General features: G+C 36.4%; 1 protein-coding gene across 5 annotated transcripts in view; it reads right to left on the bottom strand.

The window, feature by feature from the left end:
- WDFY3 (WD repeat and FYVE domain containing 3) overlaps positions 1-22,487 on the bottom strand; it is a 282,380-nt gene that overhangs the window by 234,667 nt on the left and 25,226 nt on the right. For 4 of the 5 annotated variants that reach the window (XM_043906285.1, XM_043906283.1, XM_043906282.1 and 1 more), the window contains one exon: positions 19,245-19,338. The gene's annotated coding sequence lies outside the window, so the exon portion shown is untranslated. Of the gene's footprint in view, positions 1-19,244; positions 19,339-22,487 lie in introns of those variants that run through there. The other variant, XM_043906280.1, reaches the window with a different exon arrangement.

Below are 22,487 nucleotides of genomic sequence, written 5' to 3'. Positions count from 1 at the left end.
TTACATACCAAATTAATAAAAATCACCAGCACATTCTGAAAATAGACATGAATTTTAAAATCATGACTGTCCAAATAAACAGGAGCTATAAAGTCGATATGATGAAAGCATAAGTGGTTTTACATCATTTTAATTCACCTAATCCAAAAATTTAACTCATTTATAACTGATAAGCCCAACTCTTTATATATTTCTAACATGTTTTATTGCTGATATCAAGTACAGTTCTATTTTTTCCCTTTTAAGGTAAAAGGACTAAAAGGATACTGTATTACCTCTCCTTGAGTATGTGGCTCACGTACGTCAGACTACAGCTCGAGTTCTATTTTGTTTTTCTAAGGCGGGACTCAATTCTTCAGGATTTCAGTGCCCATAAATTTCAGCTTAAGAACTGGTTCTAAGTTATAAGTAAGTAAGTTACTTTAGAACAATGATCTTGTCTTTTCTATTCCCTACTGTACCGTAACCACAGTAAAAATTTAAACATTATTTATTGAATGAATTTGCCCTAAACTATACATTAGTGGTCTGTTCCTACACACACACACACACAAACAACTAAAGCATTTACTGATTAAATGATGTCTGTAATTTGTTTCCATGTAATTTAGGGATCGAATAAAGTATATGAGGATATAGGTAAAACAAGATTGGCCATTATATAACATTTAAAAAACTGTGAGACCTATTAGAAAAAATTGAATAATTGAGTTATTGAGGGAGGTGTATCTTTTCAGAGTACTGGTTCATGGGATAGAATTAATTACTTTGTAACAAACTTTTAAAAGGTTAAGTCTGCTTGCTTAGAGGTTCTTGTCCTTAATTTAAAGCCCAGTATTCTTGTTACAAAATATTTTTAGTTCACAGTTCTAAATTCCAAATAACTTATTTTAAGGACTCTAGTTGAAATATTGGGGAACATATTATTCAATATTCAAACTTACTCTGAAAAAAGTGATGAAAATAAAGTCTGTATCTCAACAGAGAAGGAAAATAAGAGCTGATGTTCAAATTTTCTCATCTTTGTTGCAGTTTGAAAGGCCTAAAATTAGGTTGGATATTTGTAACATTAAAGAAAAGCCTAGTAAACAGTCATACAGACCTAGCTTAATGATTAAGTCATTACCAGGTCCTTATTAAAAATGTATCTTGAAAAAATGCCAGTATTTTCTTTTATGAAATTCCTAAAGCACTTCACTAAGTATATTCTTTCCAGAACTATGATAAAAGTGACATTTAACAAAAAATTAAAGAATCACTTAATAGATTATATGAATAATTGGTCTTTCTCATTTTTTTATTCTTCCTGTGAGCAAGTACAATTAACATTTCATTTTTGTCTTTTATAACATTTTTGTCTTTATACTTTTCCCTCAAATTTCCAAAGAAAGTGCCATATCAATTAAAAAACCCCAAGACTGCTTACTTTAATATTAATTTTTCTAGTTATTTTATGTTCAAGAGAACTCATTATAAAGTTGATATTTACAGTTCTTTTTGGAGTACTGTCAACTAAATGAAATTATTAAATGCAAAATCTAAAGACAGAGTAGAAATAGTTTAAAAGGCACACATTAAGAATGATAGTCAATTAAAAATAAAATATTTAACACTGTAATCAAAATAACCTTGCTCAGGCATGAGTATGGACATAAAGACCAGTGGAATAGCAGAGAGTGCCCCAAAATAAACCCTCACATATATGCCCAGTTGATTTTCCACAAGGGAGTTAAGACCATAGAGAACAAACTTTTAAAAACAAAACAAAACAAAAAAAGGTAATGGGAAAACTGGAAATCCACGTGCAAAAAAAAAAACTTCATTTTTTTTGGACTTCACTTATATATGTTACACCATATATAAGACTTCGTATATGTTACACCACATATAAGAATAAACTTAAAATGGATCACACACCTGATCTGAAAGTTAAAACTATAAAATTCTTAGAAGAAAACATAAAAGCAACTTTTCATGACCTGGATTTAGCTACAGTTCCTCAAATATGATACCAGAACTGGAAAAACAGATAAATTGGGCTTCCTCAGAATGAAAGGGCACCATCTAAAGAGTGAAAAGAACTCACAGAAAGGAGAAAATATCTGCAAATCCTATCTGTGACTAAGGTTTAACGACCAGAATATAAAAAGAACATCAAAAAGACAACGCAATAAAAAAGTAAGACTCAGCCATTTTACCAAAGACGACATACAGTCGATAAACACATGAAAAAATGCTCAAAATCAATAGTCATCAAGAAAATGTCCATCAAAACCACGATGAGATAATAGTTAACATCCACTAGGATGGCTATTGTCAAAATATAGCAGGTTTTGGCAAAGATGTAAGAAATTAGAATTCCTGCACAGTGCCAGTGATACTGTAAAACAATTCAGCCACTGTGGGAGACAGCATGACAGTGCCTCAAAAATCTAACCAGAGAGTCACCACATGACTCAGCAATTCCACTCGTGGGGTGAGCAGGTGTGTGTGTGCGGTGTGTGTGTCCAAGACAGCTGAAAGCAGAGATTCTAACAGGTACTTATACACCAGTGTTTATAGCAGCAGATTTCACAACAGCAAAAGGTGGAAATAACCAAAATGTCTGTCAATACGTTAATGAATAAACAAAACGTGGAATATACATAACAGTGGAATATTATTGACCCATAAAATGGAATAAGGTTCTGCTACATGCTACAACATGGACTGAAGCTTGAAAACACATTAAGTGAAATGTCAGACACAAACAGGACAAATTTTGTAAGACCTCACTTACATAAAATATCTAGAATATGAACATTCATAGAGACAGAAATAGAGGTTACCAGGGTTCAAGAGAAAGGAGAATGGGGAATTATTGCCTAATGGGTACAGAGTTTCCGTTTGGGATGACGAAAGGTTCTGGAAATGGACAGAGGTGATGGTTACACATCTGGATTATATATAATGTAAACTGTACACTTAAAAGTAGTTAAAATAGCAAATTTCGGGTTATGTATTTCATAATTTAAAAATATTAAAGCATATAAGATTCAATATTATTCATGAAATACAGAATTTAATTAGACCTAATGCTTATCACAACAAAAATTTTAGGTTAATACAAATTGATACAGTACTACATTCAAGGTATATAGCCAACATTAATGGTATGGCCATTAACTCCACTGGCCATACTAAAAACGAAGCTTATAAATTAACCCAAAGAAAGGCATTTTTGTTTTTATAGAAAGAACCTGGCATTCAACACAAGCTAAACTCAGAAATACTGCATGGAAATAAAAGCCAAGTTCACTGTAGGCTTGAAGTCCTGAGTTGGCTATTTTTACTTTGTTTCTGTTTCCACATGGACAACCTTTAAACTTGTTTAAAAATGGGACTCCCAAGAAAAAATATATGTATTAAATTTTTAAAAATCAAAACTGTATAATTTTCATGTGTGCTAATCTCAATTAACAAGAATTAGGAGAAAAGGCCTTATATGCTTTTGGCAAGCAGCACAAAACCAATCACTTAATATGCTATTTTCTAATCAGGAATGCTACTATTTTCCAAAAACGAATACTGTTTCATAGTAAACAATCTTGAAATTACATTTGCTGTTTCTAATTCACAAAAGTAGAGGCTTGTCATATATTTAGGGGTAAGGTACTAATTATAAAAATACTTTATCATAATGCCAGATAGTATAAGAAAATCATCTTTTTGTGGACAAGCTCTGATTTTACAAAAGGGATGCAAAACATCATAAACTGAAGCAAAACAGAAAGACAAAAATAACAAGAAATACAAAATACAAACAAAAGATAACAGTCCATTTAGACAAGTTCACAGAAATGGGCAGAGGGAAAACAGTGAATGTACGTCCATGCAGCAACACTGCCCTGTGATTAATCCATTCCTCTTCAACGACTTCTTGCCTGCAAGCTTTCAGTCTTGTCAAGAGTCCCACCGTTGTTATCCTCAGTGAAAAAAGAAGCCAAATGTGGGCTTTACTTATGCAAATTATTTATAATCATTAGATGAAGAATTCACTGATTTTGCTGCCTTCCTCTGTTAAAGTATTTTTAAAAGAATAGTGACATTCTCAGTATATGGTCACTGGCAATTGACTATTCAGCTTCTACTAAAGGAGAAGAGAGAGCTATTCCAAAAACTCTAATGTCATACCTCAACTGGGTTTCCACCTATCAAGGATGTTGCTTCAAATACAACACAAGCCCTTAAACTAAAATGAAATGAAAAAAGTCCCAGAGCTTTTGTGATCTCCACTCACTCTTTCAAATTAATCATGGCCTCTTGATAAACTGAAAATGAATATACTGAATTAATAAAACAATTTCCATTGAGGCTATCAAATGAAAGCAATATAATTCCAGTGCAAAGAAAATTCCATTAAGCAAGTCAGAATCTTTGAGTGTTTTCTGTTTTGATTCTGGATAGCATGATAAAAGAGGGTCCCACTGGTGAGATCTGAGATAATTTGAGGACCAAAATATTTAAGGACAGTAATAAATTGTTGTCAGAAAAGAAAAAAACAGGTACCCATGAGTTCAACAATAAATAAAACAATATAGATAGATAAATAAAGGGGCTCTTATTACAGTAGGATGTTAAGTAATGGCTGATAAAAATAGGAGTGTTGGAGTTTGAAAAAAATAATTTCAGAACCATAGTAGACAAGATCAGTTCAAGCGAGCTTTCATCAATAGATCCTACATATAGTGGATGAAGTTTTGATGAACAGTAGGGTATTTTATTTGTCTTAAAGTATCTCCTCACCAATCGCTTTATCAGTGGTAAGGGACTATAGTAACACAGTGGAGAAATCAGACAAGGAAACAGGTGGTCAATTTTATATCCCAAGTGAACAGCAGATGGATACTGTATACCTCCAGATAAGATGTGCTAAGAAAGGCACAACCCTTCATGTAATGTTCCATCCAGGAATGCATAACCAGAATCTTATCAAGGGAAAACATCAGATAAACCAAAGATAAGGAATACACTAGAGGGAAAAAAAAAAAAAAAAAAAACTTGGTCATGAAACAGCTGCAAGAGCCTTCTTGGACCCAATCTTAAAGAAACTGCTATTGAACAATATATACAGTGTCTATTTTACACAAACACGAGATGGAACCTCTGGGAAAAGAGATCTCTAAAAGGAACGAATGAAAAGAAAAGGTAAGGAATGGAAGACAGGAAGGGTCGAGTACTGAAAAGTGAGGAAGGAAAAGTAGAGAAGGTAATGGAAGGAAAGGGAAAAGAAAAAGTTTGCTCTCTAAGATTTCAGGGCGAAACATAGATTGGTCTCATAGTAAGACGTCTACCTTTTGAGAATTAACTAGCTTTCTTAATTGCTCCTAGTGGAATAATTCCTTTACGAAATTCTACGGTCTTTATGACAGCTGACAGTATCAGGGGTTACTTGTGGGCAGTATTATTCGTAATCAAATATAACCTATGAGTACTGAAAAGTAAACAGAAGGAAACAGGGAATCACGTTTCTAGGGCTTTCATTTTACAGACTCTTCATTTCTCACTTCAAGGCATCAATAAAGTACCATATACTATATAAAACTACACATATAACATATACATATGTAATACACATGTATATTATACTGGAGTGGGGTGCCATTGCCTTCTCCCATATTATATACAAAAACTATAAATAAAATATATATTTATAGTTAGATTCTAGGATCCCACTTTTGTACCCACACTGTAGATTTCAGATGTCAGTAACAGATTCAAGTAACTTTCATGTTGCACTTTAAGCTGCACAATAAAAACATTTTATTGTATAAATATAAACATTTCTTGTAATTTTGTACTAAGCATATAAAATACAACAGACGAAAAATATACATTAAAGAGTTCACTACACCATTTAATTCCTCAGGGCAAAAATCTTACTTCTTAAAGCTCTTTTCCAGTTTATAGAAATTATCATTTTTTCCAAGAACTGGAACATTTTTATGAACCTGTTCTTTAAGGCAGTAAAAACAAAATCAAGAAGGAAAAAAACTAAATAGAAGTACTGAGGATTTAGTAAGTCCCAGCATGGTCTCTCCCCACAAAAAAAATGTTTTAATTACCACATTTAGCCTTTTAATAACAAGTAACATCTGTCCTCCAAACTTTAATTTAAAAATCTTAACTGTGCATGCACTCACATGTGTGTGTTTGTTATGGGTGTGGGGGTGAGGAAGGTAGGGAGGAAGAAGAGACAGAGTTAGTATCAAAGGTCAATTCAGTTGACAGATGGGCTCTTTTGCTAGGATTTCTATTTACATATTTTCTTACATAAATAAGGGCTTCCCAGGTGGTGCAGCAGTAAAGAATCCACCTACCAGTGCAGGATATGCAGGAGGCCGGGGTTTGATCCCTGGGTCAGGAAGATCCCTTGAAGAAGGAAATGGCACCCACTCTAGTATTCTTGCCTGGAGAATCATGGACAGAGGAGGCTGGTGGCTTATAGTCCATGGGGTCACAAAGAATAGGACACGACTAAGATCACAAGCATGTAAATATATGGCCAATAGTATAGCAAGAACTATTATTTGGAACAGAGTTGTTTAACTTACTCTCCATACATATTGCTTAAAGAATTAAATGACATCTAAACATTGAAATGTTTGATCTATCTTATATCCACTGGGAAATATCCTCAGAGGTCTTTGTGCTCACAAAAGCAGTTTGGGCACCTCTTTAGATTTTATAAATAATAGGGGAAGGGAAAATCATCTTAGACTTTTGATGAAAAGATAATCAGATCCTTAATGAAGTCCTTACCAATATGTAATGCTAATGCTAATGAAATGTAATGCAACTTTTAGCAGTTGGTGCCTTATACCATGTCTTAACTTATCAAAAATAAATATTCCAACTGGCTAACAGATTAACAGTCCTTAACTCCGAGTTAGATATTATCTTTCCTACCTTCAAACTGCAAAGATTTAGTTAGCTTATTTTTATTCTTTCATTAAAAAAAAAAAAAAAAAAAAAACTTTGAAAATAAAACAAATTCCTGAAAGTCTACATCAAAAGCCAAAGCATTCAGGCTACAGATAACTCACCCAGCCCCACTGATTTTTGCTCAGTGACCTGAGAGGTCAGTGAATCCTTTTAGATATACATCAGCACAAATAATAACAAAATGTTTCCAATTCTATTTTCTTAAAAAGCAATTCCTTTAATGCTGTTCTATAGCATGTACAGAATATTTCCTAGGAAATCATCATGGCAGAGATTTCATCAATGTAAAAAGCAGCAAAAATAACTAAATGCTATATCTGCATTCTATTTCCAAGGCAAGTTTCCTGTGTAGGACTTAATGCTGAACAAAGACAGTTCACATTCGTTTAACCATTTAACAGGATCCTTGTAACAGTTCTTTGGGAAGAAAAGTAACATGTGTAAGTACTTACCATACGCCAGGCTCCACATTCAGCATTTTATATGAATATCTCTTTAGTTCTAATAATAATCATATGGAACTGATATATTAATCCCATTTCTACTGAAGAGAGCACAGAATAAGAGAAGTGGCCCAAAGTCACATGGTGGTAACCAGAAGAACTAGGCTGCTTGAGAAACACGTCTGCCTAACTCCAAAGCTGCTGTGCTTTCCCTCACACCGTGCTGCTGCCTCATCACAAAGGAGGAAATAGTCAGAGGCTAAGGACTCAAACCAGACTGCTTAGCTACAACGTGGTAAACAAGATTTCAACCTAAGATTTCTAATTCTGAAACTCTACTCACTACAGTACCTGGTACTTCCCACTTCAGGACCTAGACAACCATTCTAATAGAGAGAGAATACAGGGATATAGACAACTCCGGGAGTTAGTGATGGACAGGGAAGCCTTGCGTGCTGCAGTTCACAAGGTCACAAAGAGTCAGACACGACTGAGCAACTGAACTGAACTCATAGACAAAGTATAAAATTATGGCTCCAAATATCCCCCCCCCCCAAATTTCTAAGCAGCAGCCCACATTAACATGACATCTGTACTCTCACGGGAAACCTCGTAACACAGAAGAGGTCCGATGCACACAACTCTCTTTGCTTTTCCAGCCGCAGTGAAGCTGACCTGGGCTCACTTCGCAGAAAAGACTTCTTGGTCTGTTCAACCACTCAAGAGAGAATTGAACACCTAACCCTCCAGGAGCCAGGGACTGTGATTCCCTAATCCTCTCCTCTGTTTATCAAGCAACTACCTGCCACCAACCCTCACCTCAGTGCCATATACATTCCCTTTAACATCTTTCTTTTCCCAACTTCTGCTCCATTAACCTGGAAAAACCTTTCTTAATCATTCTCATTTACTAACTTCAACCTAGTAATAACTACTTCCAGTCACTATTTAATTCCCCTGGGGATTGTTCTTCTGTATCTTGTGCAGCTTCCTACTCCTGTGACAGGAATATTTTCCAATATCACAAAGAAGAAACAAATGCAGAAGGTGGATTTCTATAAGAAATTTGTTCTGGATTCTCTTCAAATCCAGAAAATAAAGAAAATAGAGAGAGAGAGAAAGGATAAGAGAAACTAATCTAGATTTTAAAAGAACAGAAAGACATAAGCAAATGTAAGGTGTAGACCAAACCAACCTGTTGTTTGAAAAAAGGAATAAAAGAAATCTTGGGGATGGTTGGAAAATTTGGATATGGACTAGATTTAAACATGACAGTATGGAATGATTAAAATATATGATAATGATACAGTAGTCAGAGAGAAGAATGTCCTTATTTCTAGGAGGTGCATGCTGAAGTATTTACAAGTATGAAGCATCATAATGGTTCAAATTACTTTCAAATGGTTCAGTGATGCCTCACCTCCTCTGTGAAATATATACAAACACAATGAGAATGCATGTGGCAAAACACTGGTAATTGTTGAATTAAGGTTACAGGTATTTGGATGCACACTGCATTCATTCATTAAGTTTTTCTGTACACTGGAAATTTTCAAAACTCAAAATTCAGTTTAAAAGGAGGGACATAAAACCACTGGACAGCCTCCACTTGCTTTTAGATTTCTAGTATTTTTGTTAGACCAGAAATAAGAAACTTCCTGCTGATCCACAAAGGGCTAACTGCTAAATATTAGATTGGTTTACTACTCCAGCCAGGTTGTAAGAAGGATATACAAAATTATAATGTTTTCTTTCTCCTCTAAAAACATTAGACTTCCTTGGTGGTCCAATGGTTAAAAATACCCCAGCCAATGTAGCCAAAAAAAAAATTAGAACAAATGCATTTTATATTAATACTTCAAACATAAAACCATGTGATTTTCTGTTGTTACCAAAGATGAAAATGTATGGTTGTGCTGTACAAATCTTTTCTTAAACCACGGAGTTTACTGTCACAATGAGAACATCATATACCAAGGTAAAAAAATGGGTAAAGGATCAAACTATATATTTTTAATTAAAATCTGTGAATTATTTGCATATACATTACACAATCTCATATATGTTCTTCACCTTTCTGTTAATTCTGTGACAGATACTTTCTTATTCTTAGAAGGTTCAACCACTCTTAGAGGTCCTACTCTTAGGCAAATCTACAGAAGGAAGTATAATAAACTGGAAGAAATGTAAAAAAGAATGGCTAAGGCCACTTTTTTTTTTTTGCTGGACTACAGGTCAAAGAGAATACTGTTTAAGTTTTTTAAGGCTCTATGCTTCTTTAAAATTAAGTTACAAGATATGACTTGTGAAAGAAATGAAAAATTAATTCATTTAATTAACAGACTATTTTCCACCATTAAATGAGACTTAAAATTCCCCATTCCAGACTCATAAACTGTTAACTGTGGGAAATAAGTTTGCCACAAAGTCCTTACACTTAGAATGGTAAGAAAAAGCAAGGAACTAACTCAAATCAATAACCTTGAAATGTAACTAAAATCTCAAAAATGTTTTGTGGATAACAGATTGCTTCAGTTACTAAAGATATTTATTTTCTTCCTACACACAAGCCCTTGGAGAATCTGCCCTTTCCCCACTCACTGAAAAGTCAAAGCTATTGTGAACACATAGCTGGGTTGTTCCAATGACTGCACGGGTGTTGGACATCGTTCATAACGTGAGACAAATGAATCCTCTCTCTTAGCAAGTGAGAATTTAGAATATGAGAACCAGGATAATTAGCTGTGGGGGCTGAGAGCTTGCTGAACCTCACACCCACAACTGACCACTGCACGTTAAGAAAACAGAATAAGCCATTTGGTAGAGACACACAAAAACAAGAGTATAAGCAATTCTGGAAAAAGAAATGGTGAATAAATAACTAAAAAAATTCCAGTTTCCCAGAAGCCTGGCTGCCCTTCCGGTACTTGAGTTCTATTTTATCTGATACTGGACAATTGTTCTCGACATAATCATTAAAAAAAAAAAAGATAAATATGGACTTCTATGTAGGTACAAAATGTGCCAAGGAAATCACTAAGTAAAATTAGCATACTAAATATAAAAAATATGGTTAGGACACAGCAAAGCCTAGGATTCAATTACTTAAAAATCAATAGATTCTTTCCCCAAATAGGATATTAAGTTTATACAAGGTCACCTGAGAAGACAGAACAAATTGTTCTGCTCCAAACATTTATTGATATGTATTTTCTTACTTTTCTCAGGAATAGAATGTTTGAGGCCTATGGTTGATATAATGAACATTCACAGGCTACTGCCTTCAAATATAAATTTTAATATTGTAAGAATGCTTCACACTCTTCTAGGGGAAAGAACTGAATGATGTCTTTCTTCATGTAAAAGACAGGCAGGATAGAAGAGCAGGTGAGTCTGAGCCCTGGCGTCAGACATTTAAATCCTGGCTGTGCCATTTCCTAATCCTGGGGCCTTTGGCAAGTTACTTCTCCTGCTTGTTTCTAGCCTATAAAATTAGTATAATAATAGAAGCAAACTCATAGGAGTGTTACAAAGAATAAATGGTGTCATATATGCAAAATCCCTAAGAAACAGTAAATGATATTATTATTACTCAGGGAAGGGGATGTATTTCATATACCTGTGATATATAAAACTGAGTTCCTTGAACAAGGCCATTCTTTAGCAGGCTTAGGAAACGAAAAATATCAAAATGTATGATTCAAAAACCAGGGGAGGGACCTCCCTGGCAGTCCAGTGGTTAGGACTTCTTCCAACGCAGGGTATGCGGGTTCAACCGCTGGTCAGTGAGCTAAGATCCCAAATGCTTTCCAGCCAAAAAACAAAAACAAAAAACAGAAGCAATATTGTAACAAATTCAACAAAGACTTTTAAAAATGGTCCATATTTAAAAAAAAAAATCTTAAAAAAAAAACGGGAGATAAAGATAAATCCATGTCTAAAAAGCATATAATCTCTTTAGTAGGACCTCTGTACAATAAACTAAGAGTTATTCTTTCATGAGGGATACAGTTTTTCTTCTGATAAAAGCTTTTATAAAAGCATTCCTTCAACAACCTCTGACCACAAAAGGAAGTCCTTCTTTTCCTGAATGCTCACTCAGATACAGCAAAACACAAGATAATCTACTGATGTTAGAGGAAGGCAAAAACCTTTAGATTTTTTAAATTATAAAATATTTTAAAAAATAAACCAACTACTAACTCTGTTCTCATAAAGTGCAGATTTCAACTGGTTCAGAAGTAACTACAAAAACTCACTGCGGGGGAGGAGGGGGTTGGGGATAGACAATTATACAGTTAAGAAAAAGCTAGAGATACTATAGAGAGAAAAATAGTTCTTGCACCATGAACACATCACACAGAATTTGCTTCCTACAAAAGATGCATTAAGACCAAACATAAAAGAACCAAATGAAAGATCAAAAACTATTTCGATGGAAACAAGGAAAAGAAAGGAAGGAAGGTGGAAGGAAGAGAGAGAACGCTATTACAAATAATTTCAGCAATCTGGAAGGCGAAAGAACTGAAAGAGCCTAATACTTATTTAAAACCCCAAAATGATTATGCAAAAAAAAAAAAAAACTGAGGTGGAACACAAGACCAACAGGATTATGTCCTTTGTAAGACTAGGAAAAACAGGCAAGCCTTCTCCCACTCCTTTCCCCCAGGTCAAAACAAAACAAAAAACAGAACAGAGTGGCTAGCAGTTAAAGGTTAAAAAGAAAATGAAAATGAAGTTGATATCCTAGTGTTCCCAATTTTGTAGGACAAAAAATATATATATATATATATGTGTATGTATGTATTTAGTGACTACAAAATCTCCAACAAAAATGGTACACCCAGCCCCTCCATGACCTTTTTCTCCCTTCTTTCAAGTCAATAATTTTAGTGATGGCTCGAAACTCACAGCCATTTATGTAAACTCTATTTTTCAAAAATAAAGTCTATATGCTAATAAAATATATAATCAACTGAATACTAAGTTGAATATAGCTGAATACTATATTATCATTAACAAGACATCATTTTGCTTATATTCTAACCTTCAAAAACGTAAGTAAAAATAACTTAAGGCCAATGCTTGTAACAAGAAATGGCAACTAACATGAATTTAACTTTTACTTACCGTGTGCTAGGCACAGTAGTAAGCACTTTAGTATTATCTCATTTAATCCTTATGAAAGTGAACATGTTAGTCGCTTAGTTGTGTCCGACTCTTTGCAACCCCATGGACTATAGCCCCAGGCTCCTCTGTTCATGGAATTCTCTAGGCAAGACTAGAAAATCATCTAACAGATGAGGACGTAAGAAGAGAAATTAAGAAATTTTTACTAGGGCAAACAGCTGTAAGCAATGAAGCCAAGCTCTAAACCAGGAAATATGATCAAGTTTGGAAACTTAATACATATTACACACTGCAGTTTTGCTCTCATATCTGCTTTCAGTATTTCATACAATTTTTAAAATCATACTGTCAATAAAGACATGCATAATTTGACCTCAAAACAGGAGCTAAATAAGGGATATTCAGGATCATAATAAACTCAATTGATATAGTCCTAGAAACTGATGTAGTCATAGACAACAAACCAAAAGTCTAAGGAAAAAAAAGAGAACAGTTTCACATCACGTGTTAATGTGTGCTTAAAATGATTCATATTTCTAAGTCCCAAACTTTAAGTATCATTTCTTAAAGAAAAACTACTTTAAATTTTTAAATCCCAATACTCTAATGAGTAGTGCTACTTTTCAACTTATTTTTTCTGATTAAAAAAACTTCTTATATCTTATAGTGTAAATTTCACATTAAGTATATTCACACTTTTTATTGTGCTTTGAGTTCCCTTCCTTGAAGTTTTTAAACTTTCTTAATACATATTTCTAGAAAGAATGTATTCTATATACTATCAATACTGCTACTGCTACTGTTAAGTCACTTCAATTGTGTCTGACTCTCTGCGACCCCATCCCTGGGAGACTATCAGTAGTGGGCAATAATTTTGTAAACTATAAAAATGCTACACTATTTTTTGAGTCTAAAACCCAAAATCTGGTCATAAATCTATCTATTCTCAGACATTTTAAGGACATAAAGACAGCAAATTATAAACAAAACTCTTAGCTCAACATCCTCATAATGCAAAATCATAAGAGCTTAAGTTGAAAACTTCCTCTTTACCATAATCAATGCAATAGAACTTTTCTAAGCAAAAAACATTACCGTTTGTTCAACTATGAAAATTCATTCCCCGGTCTACTCTATTGTGTATCAAACAGAAGTTTTAAATTGAAAATTTTGTATTGTTTCTATTAAACTATATCCCACTAACAAATAAAAAGGGATATCATATAGAAAGCCTACTGAATTCAGACTCATGAGAAGCCTACTGAGATTTAAAAGTCTCATCATTCCTAGTAACTAAACTGATCTATATTTATAGTAACTCACAAATAATTATAATTAAAAAATATAAAATTCAGTCACGTAATCAGACGCTTTAGAAGCACAATCTACCCTAGTGGAGTTAAGACCGTCTTTTCTCAATGAATTTGAGATTTTCTCAGACTAAATTTACTAAAATACTGCTATTCCATGTGCTAAATACATGCATACACACACACATACACACCCACCTTAGATTAACTAGTACTGATAAAGTCAACTAGGTCAAATTTCGTTTCCAGAAACAACTATCCTGCCTTCCAAAACAAAGATTACAAAAACAAATCCATAATAATACTTTTCAATTATTTCTCCATCAATATCAATATTGAGAACTGCTAGCTGGTAAACGAAGTTTATATGACTGTGGGACTACATGGTGTAACTGGGCATTTCCCTTAACCAATTTGGTATACACTAAGTATCCTCACAAATGCTGGATAATTTCTCACACTTTATAACTTAGTTGCAGAAAGTAATAAAATTAATGTTAATAATCAACAACTTCCTACTCTTAAATATTTTAGGGAAATAAGGGTAGGCCTTTGGATATTTTATGGAAATAGGTTAACAACTCAGCAAAGCATATAGTCAGATACCACTTGAAGAATTCTACATAGGATAAAAAAATAACAAATTTTATGAAAGGAAACAGAATTAACTCCTTTTTGGTTTAAAAAAAAAAGGAAATGATAAGAGTTACATTTCTCCTTTTTTTAAGGGTGAGAGGGTACTTTTTTATTACAAAACTATATGGCACAAAGGGGATAAACTTATGCTTAGAGTTTAAGACTAAAGTGTCCTGAATAATATGAAAAAATTTATTTATCTTTCTACTTAGCATATTTTCTTCCTTCTTCATTCTTGTATATCAATACTACGTGGGGAGTTTCAAAGTGGCTTCCAATGACCTCCCGTCCAGGAATCCACATCCTTGTGTAATCCTCTCTCCTTGAGAGACAGAGAGAGAGAGACAGTGTGAGTGTGTGTTTGTGTATGTCTGTGTGTGCACGCGTGCACGCAAACATTCAGCTGAGTCTGACTCTTCTCGTCCCCATGGACTGTAGCCCACCAGGCTCCTCTGTCCATGGGGTTTCCGAGGCAAGAATACTGGAGTGGGTTGCCAATTTCATTCTCCAGGTGACCTTCCCGACCCAGGGATTGAACCCGCGTGACCTGTGTCTCCTGCACTGGCAGGCAGATTCTTTCCTGCTAGTACCACTTGGGAAGCCCTCTCTCCCTAAGCATGGACTGGACCTAATGACTCACTCCTAGGAAACAGAAAAGGGGAAAAGTGATGGGTTGCCACTTTAAATTACAGTTAGGTTAGTTTAAATTACAGATGGGTTGCCAGTTTAAATCACAAAACAAAACAAAAAAATAAAAGGCTCATGCAACAAGAACCAGTAGGCTGCTGACAAACAGCCGACATGAGGAACTGGGGCCTTAGGACGGACAACCAATGAGGAAATGAGCACAGCCAACAGCCCTGTGAGTCAGCCGGGGGCAGATGCTCCCCTGGGGCGTTCAGATGAGACCACAGCACTGGTGGACACACGTGTAGAATGCAGCTCTGCAAGAGACCCTGAGCCAGAGGACCTAACAAACTACACTCGGATTCTTGACCACAAGACCAGAGAGATAATGTTTGTTATTTTAAGTCACTGAGCTTTGGGGTAATCTGTTATGCAGTGCTAAGGGTTCGATTGTGTCTGCTCAAAACTCATATGCTGAAGCCTAATTCTCAGCCCCTCACAATGTGACCTTATTTGGAGACATGATCTTTACAGGGATAATCAAGTTAGAGTGAGGTCATTAAGCATCCGCCTGCCAAGCAGGAGACACAAGAGACCTGAGTTCAATCCCTGGGTTGGGAAGATCCCCTGGAGAAGGAAATGGCAACCCACTCCAGTATTCTCGCCTGGAGAATTCCAAGGGCAAAGGAGCCTGGTGGGCTACAATTCATGGGCTCGCAAAGAGTTGGATACCATAGCAACTAAACCGCAACAGCAAACAGGGTGGACCCTAATCCAATATGACTGGTAACCTTACAAAACGAAGAAATTTGGGCAGAGACAGACACACGTAGAGGGAAGATGATATGAAGAGACATGGAGAAAAGGAGACCATCTACAGGTCAAGCAAAGAGGCCTGGAACAGATCCTTCCCTCACACATCTCAGAAACAACCACTCCTGCTGACACCTTGACTGCAGACTTCTAGCCTCCAGACTCTGAGACAATGAATTTCTGCTGTTTAAGCCACTCAGTTTGTGGTAATTTGTTGTGGCAACCCTAACAAATTAATACATGTAGCAAAAGAGAACTAATAGACATAGTGAATTCAAAATAACTTTTATTGGCAATACCAACATCAGCCTCAATATAGGAGCCAAGTAGATGGCCGAAGTTTCTAAGTCTTTACTCTGAGAAAAGCTATGAGGTCATAATAGAGGATATCTTGGACCACAGAATTTTTTTTTTTTTTTTAAGTTAGCTGGGACTCCTGCAATCACAAATCTAATTGACTCATTTCAAAAATTCACACTGCTGCCGTTGATATGCCAGAAACTATTCTGAACACTTAACATATATTAATTCCTCACAAGAACACTCTGAGGTCCCACTATCATCAATTCTCATTTTTAAGATGAAGAAATTGATGTCTAGGAGTTAAGATCATACAGCTGAAAAAGAGCCAGGATTTAGTAAATTGAGGTAAAGAATGGGGCTTCCCAAGTGGCACGCTGGTAAAGAAGCTGCCTGCCAATGAGGAGATGTAAGAGATGTGGGTTCCATCCCTGGCTTGGGAAAAGCCCCCGGAGCAGGAAATGGCAACTTGCTCCAGTATTCTCACCTGAGAAATTTTTTTCCAGGATAAAAAGGAGATGATGCTGTAAAAACATTGCCTGGCAAAGTCCATGGACAGAGGAGCCTGGTGGGCTACAGTCAATGGGGTCACAGAGAGTTGGGACACAACCGAGCACACACACACAGAATAAGTGACTGAGCCAAAATCAGTTAGTAGTTGAGGTGAGACTAAGCTGAATGGTCCTTTCTCCTACCTTCAAATCTGTTCTCAAAAAGTTAAGTAGAAAAGGCATTTCTTTCACTTGCTGTATTCAATCTCTGTAACACTGCTACCTTAGAAATATATATATATTTGACTATTAATCTACACAAACAGTTACTCATTTTCTTCCCACTCCCTGAACCTTAAAGCACTGTCCTTCAATTCCTAATGCTTTTTGTGCATCTGGGTTAGTCATTTTTATATACCGGAACCCACGATTTCACTTGTGCAGAGTTTGCAAATACAGCTTTAGCTTAATATTTGATCCAATTAAAATACAAATACACCTGGAAGGAGTACTGCTGCTGCTGCTGCTAAGTTGCTTCAGTCTGCGACCCCACAGACGGCAGCCCACCAGGTTCCGCCGTCCCTGGGATTCTCCAGGCAAGAACACTGGAGTGGGTTGCCATTTCCTTCTCCAATGCATGAAAGTGAAAAGTGAAAGTGAAAGTGAAGTCGTGTCCGACACTTAGCGGCCCCATGGACTGCCGCCTACCAGGCTCCGCCGTCCCTGGGATTCTCCAGGTGAGAGCACTGGAGTGGGGTGCCATCGCCTTCTCCTGGAAAGAGTTCTGCTATACCATATTAGCAGTCATCTGCATTTTAGTAAGAACATGTCAGATCCTTTTCAGAGAAACAAAGATGGCAAGACAGCCAGTGCCAACTTGTCCAGGGAATCAGAGTTTCTTTTCTGGAATATTTGGGATTAGGTGCTTAAGAGTAAGCCTTTTTCTGGGAGTCTGAATTACAAGAAATAAATGCAAACAGACATAAATCGTGGGCAGTATGGTGACCATGCTTCCATGAGAGAGAGTTCAAACGTGAAGAAAGCCAAACCCAAAGAGAGAGAGAGGGATGTGCAGGAGAGGCATACTGCTGGGAGCTGGAGAGAGACCTGACTGCATTTGTTTCCTGGGTTCTCCTTGCACAGCCCAGCTGTCCCTGGGTCCTTCTGTGTGCCCTGGGGCACACCCGGAAGTCTGATAAGGTCCCCTTTCTGCATTTGACTTGAACTGAGTCATGTGCAATCAGTAGAAAACTCACATGGTCAAAAAAAAAACCTCTCTACAGCTGAAGAACATCACTGAAGGACTAGGAACCTTCCATGTAAAATATAGCACCATGGCTACAAACACAAGAACTGACTGGCAGAAGCCAAGGTTTAAACAGCTGTTTGGAAGACTTCCCAGATATTGGTGGAACAGGAAAAAGGAGTTGCGATTTGAAAAGACCACACCCTCTATTTTTTCATTGGGGATTTTTTAGTTGTTCTTATAAAGAATATCCCATCAAAAAAAAAAAAAAAAATATATATATATATATATATACACACCATAATCTATACACTTGCTAGTGGGTGTGTAAATTATGACAGCCACTTTAGAGATCAATTTGGAGATACCTAGAGAAGGTGAAGATGCAGATTTCACACAATCCAGCAAGTTTACTACTATGTGGCTGCTATGGTCTGAAACGTGCCCCCCCTAAAACTCACATGTTGAAGCCTTTACTCCCAACATGACCAAACCTGGAGACAGGGTCTCTGGTAGATTATTTAGGTTAAATGAGATCATAAGGGTGGGGCCCTAAACCAATAATGTAAGAAGAGGTTAAGGAAGCTCTCCAACTGGTTCTCCTCCTCTCTGCCTTGTGAGGACGAAGCTAGATAGAGACCATCTGCAGGTCAGGAAGAGAGCCTGCACCGGAATCCAATCACGCTGACAACCTGATCTTGAACTTCCACCCTCTAGAACTGTGAGAAAATCAATTTATGCTGTTTACAACATAAGATAAAAATTAAAAATTTTCAGTAACAACAGAGCAAAGTAAAATACTAAAACACCGGCAACTAGATAGTGAAAGTATTCTCAAGTGCCTCACAATATAGTTCATTATTCAATCTAGTCGCTCAGAGTTGCTACAAAACAATAAAGAGTTCCAAAGCCTGTGCATACAACTAGATTTTCTCAGGATAAAAAGGGAATGATGCTGCAAAGCATAATTTTATTTTATGTAGGTGTCTACAATAAAAGTATAATGCTTTAAAGCCAGGATTGAAACTGAAATATAATTGATTCTAACACATTCTTTTTTTTTTTTTCTTTTTTCCTTTTTGGTGCAAAAAAACAAAGTTATTCAGGAAAGGAGGCTTGCCTAGTTCACCTAATCATCCGTGGTAAAGATGGATTAAAACCAAGCCCCTTAGAGTCAGAGTTCAGTGGTCTTGCTACAATGCAACAAAGCAGCAAAGTCCTTCCTGGCTTCTTGTTCAACAGACAAAATAATCCTAAAACTGACCTGATTCTGTGTTCTGGGCTGGCATGAACCTGCGTAGAAACAACAGGAGTGGCAGGCACTTTCTTCCTGAAGCAGATGTGGAGAAGTAATATACCTGCAATGAAAGGAAAAAAAAAAGAAAACCCAGTTTATTTTCAGAATGTTTTAGCATTATGAGTAGTTCATTTCCTACTAATTTTCTCTTTACCTCATTATTTCTTGCCAATAGTTTAATGATATGACAGCACTTAAAAACAGATAAAATTTGCTATTCAAAATCCAAAGAAGAGGAACCTCCCTGATGGGTCCAGGGGTCAAGAATCTGCCTTGCAATTCAGCAGATGTGGGTTCGATCCCTGGTGGAGGAACTAAGATCCTACATGCTGTGGGGCAACTAAGCCAGGTTGTTGCAGCAAAGACCCCACATGCCACAAAGAAGGCACAACACAGCCAAATAAATAAATATTTCAAAATCCAAAGAACACAGTCATTCAAAGCTCCATCTGGTTCAGCTTCTTCATTTTACTGGTGAGGAAGCCAAGATCTAGAAAAGTTACTTAAAGCATTAATGACAACAGTTACTTAGTGGCAGAGCTCAGTTCAGAACCTAATTCTTGACACTTTAGTCCAGGAGTCTGTACATCATAGATCACAATGTCTCTTTTTGGAGAATCAAATATGAGCAAAAAAGAAAAAAAAATCATGTTATTTCTCTAGGAGTATCTGTCAAGCATCTGAAGATAAATGTGGTAAAGAGCTAAATTGATATGCTCTAAATCAAAACAAAAAACACTACTTCCTCACCCAATAGATATAATCCAACCTCAAGATATTTAGCTTGCCTTCTATAGGATACTTAGGGTTTCTCATGAGGATCAATGGTGAAGAATCTGCCTGCAATGCAAGAGCCAGAGAAGATGTGGGTTCAATCCCTGAGTTTGATCCGAGTCAGGAAGATCCCCTGGAGGAAGAAATGGCAACCCACTCCAATATTCTGGCCTGAGAAACCCCACGGAGTACAGTCCATGGGGTCGCAAAGGGTCGGACACTACTGAGTGACTATACACACAATCACTACACACACACACACTTTTGGATATTTAGCTGTTTCTTTTATTTACCATTCAGTATTTCAACATGAAAACACCAGCACCATGAATCATTCTGGTCTTTCTTAACTTTGCTCTCAACAAGTTCTTTTGTTACTCAATTACTTCTTCAATTCCAAGCTCCTTTAATCAAAAATGAGAAGCTTGGACTAATCGCATGGGCCTTCTAACTCTTAAAATAGTTAAGCCTAAGAATAGCTTCATCTTTAAAGACATTTTCCTTTTCTGATCAACTATGTGTTCTGTCATATGTTTGTGAATCTCTGTGATCATATTAGTACAACAGTTCAAACATCAGTAATATTGCCCTCAAATGTACAGTTGATTATCATTCAAAAACCTATGGAACAAAAACCTAGCTTTACTATCTCACTTCTTATGAAACAGTGTTTTTTAAAAAATCTACCTCTTTGGTGGTTTCTAAGAAAAATCCTGAATTATATTCTCAAATCATTCATTCTGTCAATCATCCAAGTTGTTACTGAGTGACTTGTCAGATGGCATACACATGCTTAATGAGATTTAAGATTTTTAAATAAGATCCTCCAGTGAAATGGTGAGTAACATTAGGGATTCAAGTGACAGTGAGAAAGTAGGCAGAAGTGATGACATGTCTCCTAAATCCCAATATCAGAATATGCCTTCACTGCTTTTTTAAAAAATACATTACTGACTTCCATAAAACATGTTGTTTGTAACATGCTCTTAATTTAAAGCAAGTAATAGAATGAACCCGACTGAGTGACTGAACTGAACTGAGTAGAATGAATATCCATGTACCTGCCATCCAACTCAAGAACCTAAATATAAGAGACTGGTAATGTTTCACTGATTGCTCTCCCCTCCACCCACACCTCTCAACTCTTCAGTCCTCTGTAACTGCGATCCTATATTCTGTGCTTTGCAGTTGCTCTTGTTCAGCCGCTAAGTCATGTCCGACTCTTTGCGACCCCACAGACTGTACCACATCAGGTTCCCCTGTCCTTTACCATCTCCCAGAGTTTGCTCAAACTCATATTCATTGAGTCGGTGATGTTATCTAACCACCTCATCGCCTGCCACCCCCTTCTCCTTCTGCCCTCAATCTTTCCCAGCATCAGGGTCATATCATTCCTTCGAGTTTCAGAAAGCATACCACATATGAACATATCCTTCAACACTGTTTCATTTTTTCACTCAGTTTTATGTTTTCAAGTTGAATGCATAATGTTGCATATAGCTGTAGTTCTTTCATCTCAAGGGAGAATAATTCCACATTGTGTAAATGAATTGAGCTATCCATTCTCTTTTCAATAGCATTTTGTTTTCTTCCCAGGTTTTGTGTTTTTGTTTTGCCAAGATGAACATTACTGTTATGAAAGTTCTCATATGCATCTGTTCCACATGTGACATAATTTCTCTTAAGGATTTGCCTAGGAGTTGAGGAATATATGCGTTTTCAATTTTTCATGAGGTCACCAATTTTTCTTTTCCCTAAAGTGTGTTTAGCAATATATAATCTCACCAGCTCTCAGTTCAGTTCAGGTCAGTTGCTTGGTCGTGTCCAGCTCTTTGCGATCCCATGAACTGCAGCATGCGAGGCTTCCCTGTCCATCCCCAACTCCTGGAGCTTGCTCAAACTCATGTCCATCGAGTCGGTGATGCCATTCAACCATCTCATCCTCTGTCGTCCCCTTCTCCTCCTGCCCTCAATCTTTCCCAGCATCAGGGTCTTTTCCAGTGAGTCAGTTCTTCGCATCAGATGGCCAGAGTATTGGAACTCCAGCTTCAGTCCTTCCAATGAACATTCAGGACTGATGGAGTATCACCAGCACTAGGTAGTCCATATTGATCCTCATGTTCTCCTCAACATTTAGTAATGCCACCTGCTTAACTTGGGGGTATAAAATCATCTAACTGTAGTCTTACTTTGCATTTTCTGCCCTTTACTTATTATTTCATAGAAATTATATATGTGTTTTGTATGCTGGTTATTTGATTTTACCTGTTTTGAATTAATGGGTACAGGTGAATGTTGAGATAAAGACACAGAAGCAAAAACAGCAGGAAGCTGGACAGAACTGGAAACAGTGAGTTAGAGGACCAATGTTTTGCTCAACCCATGTTTGTATTTTAACACAATCTATAGATGTCTTCAAGTATCAGAAATTTTAAA

The sequence above is a fragment of the Cervus elaphus genome, chromosome 6 (genome assembly GCF_910594005.1).
Source record: "Cervus elaphus chromosome 6, mCerEla1.1, whole genome shotgun sequence".
NCBI classification, from domain to species: Eukaryota; Metazoa; Chordata; class Mammalia; order Artiodactyla; family Cervidae; genus Cervus; species Cervus elaphus.
Note: the sequence above shows the minus strand (reverse complement) of the source record. Positions and strands in the feature narration are given on the sequence as shown.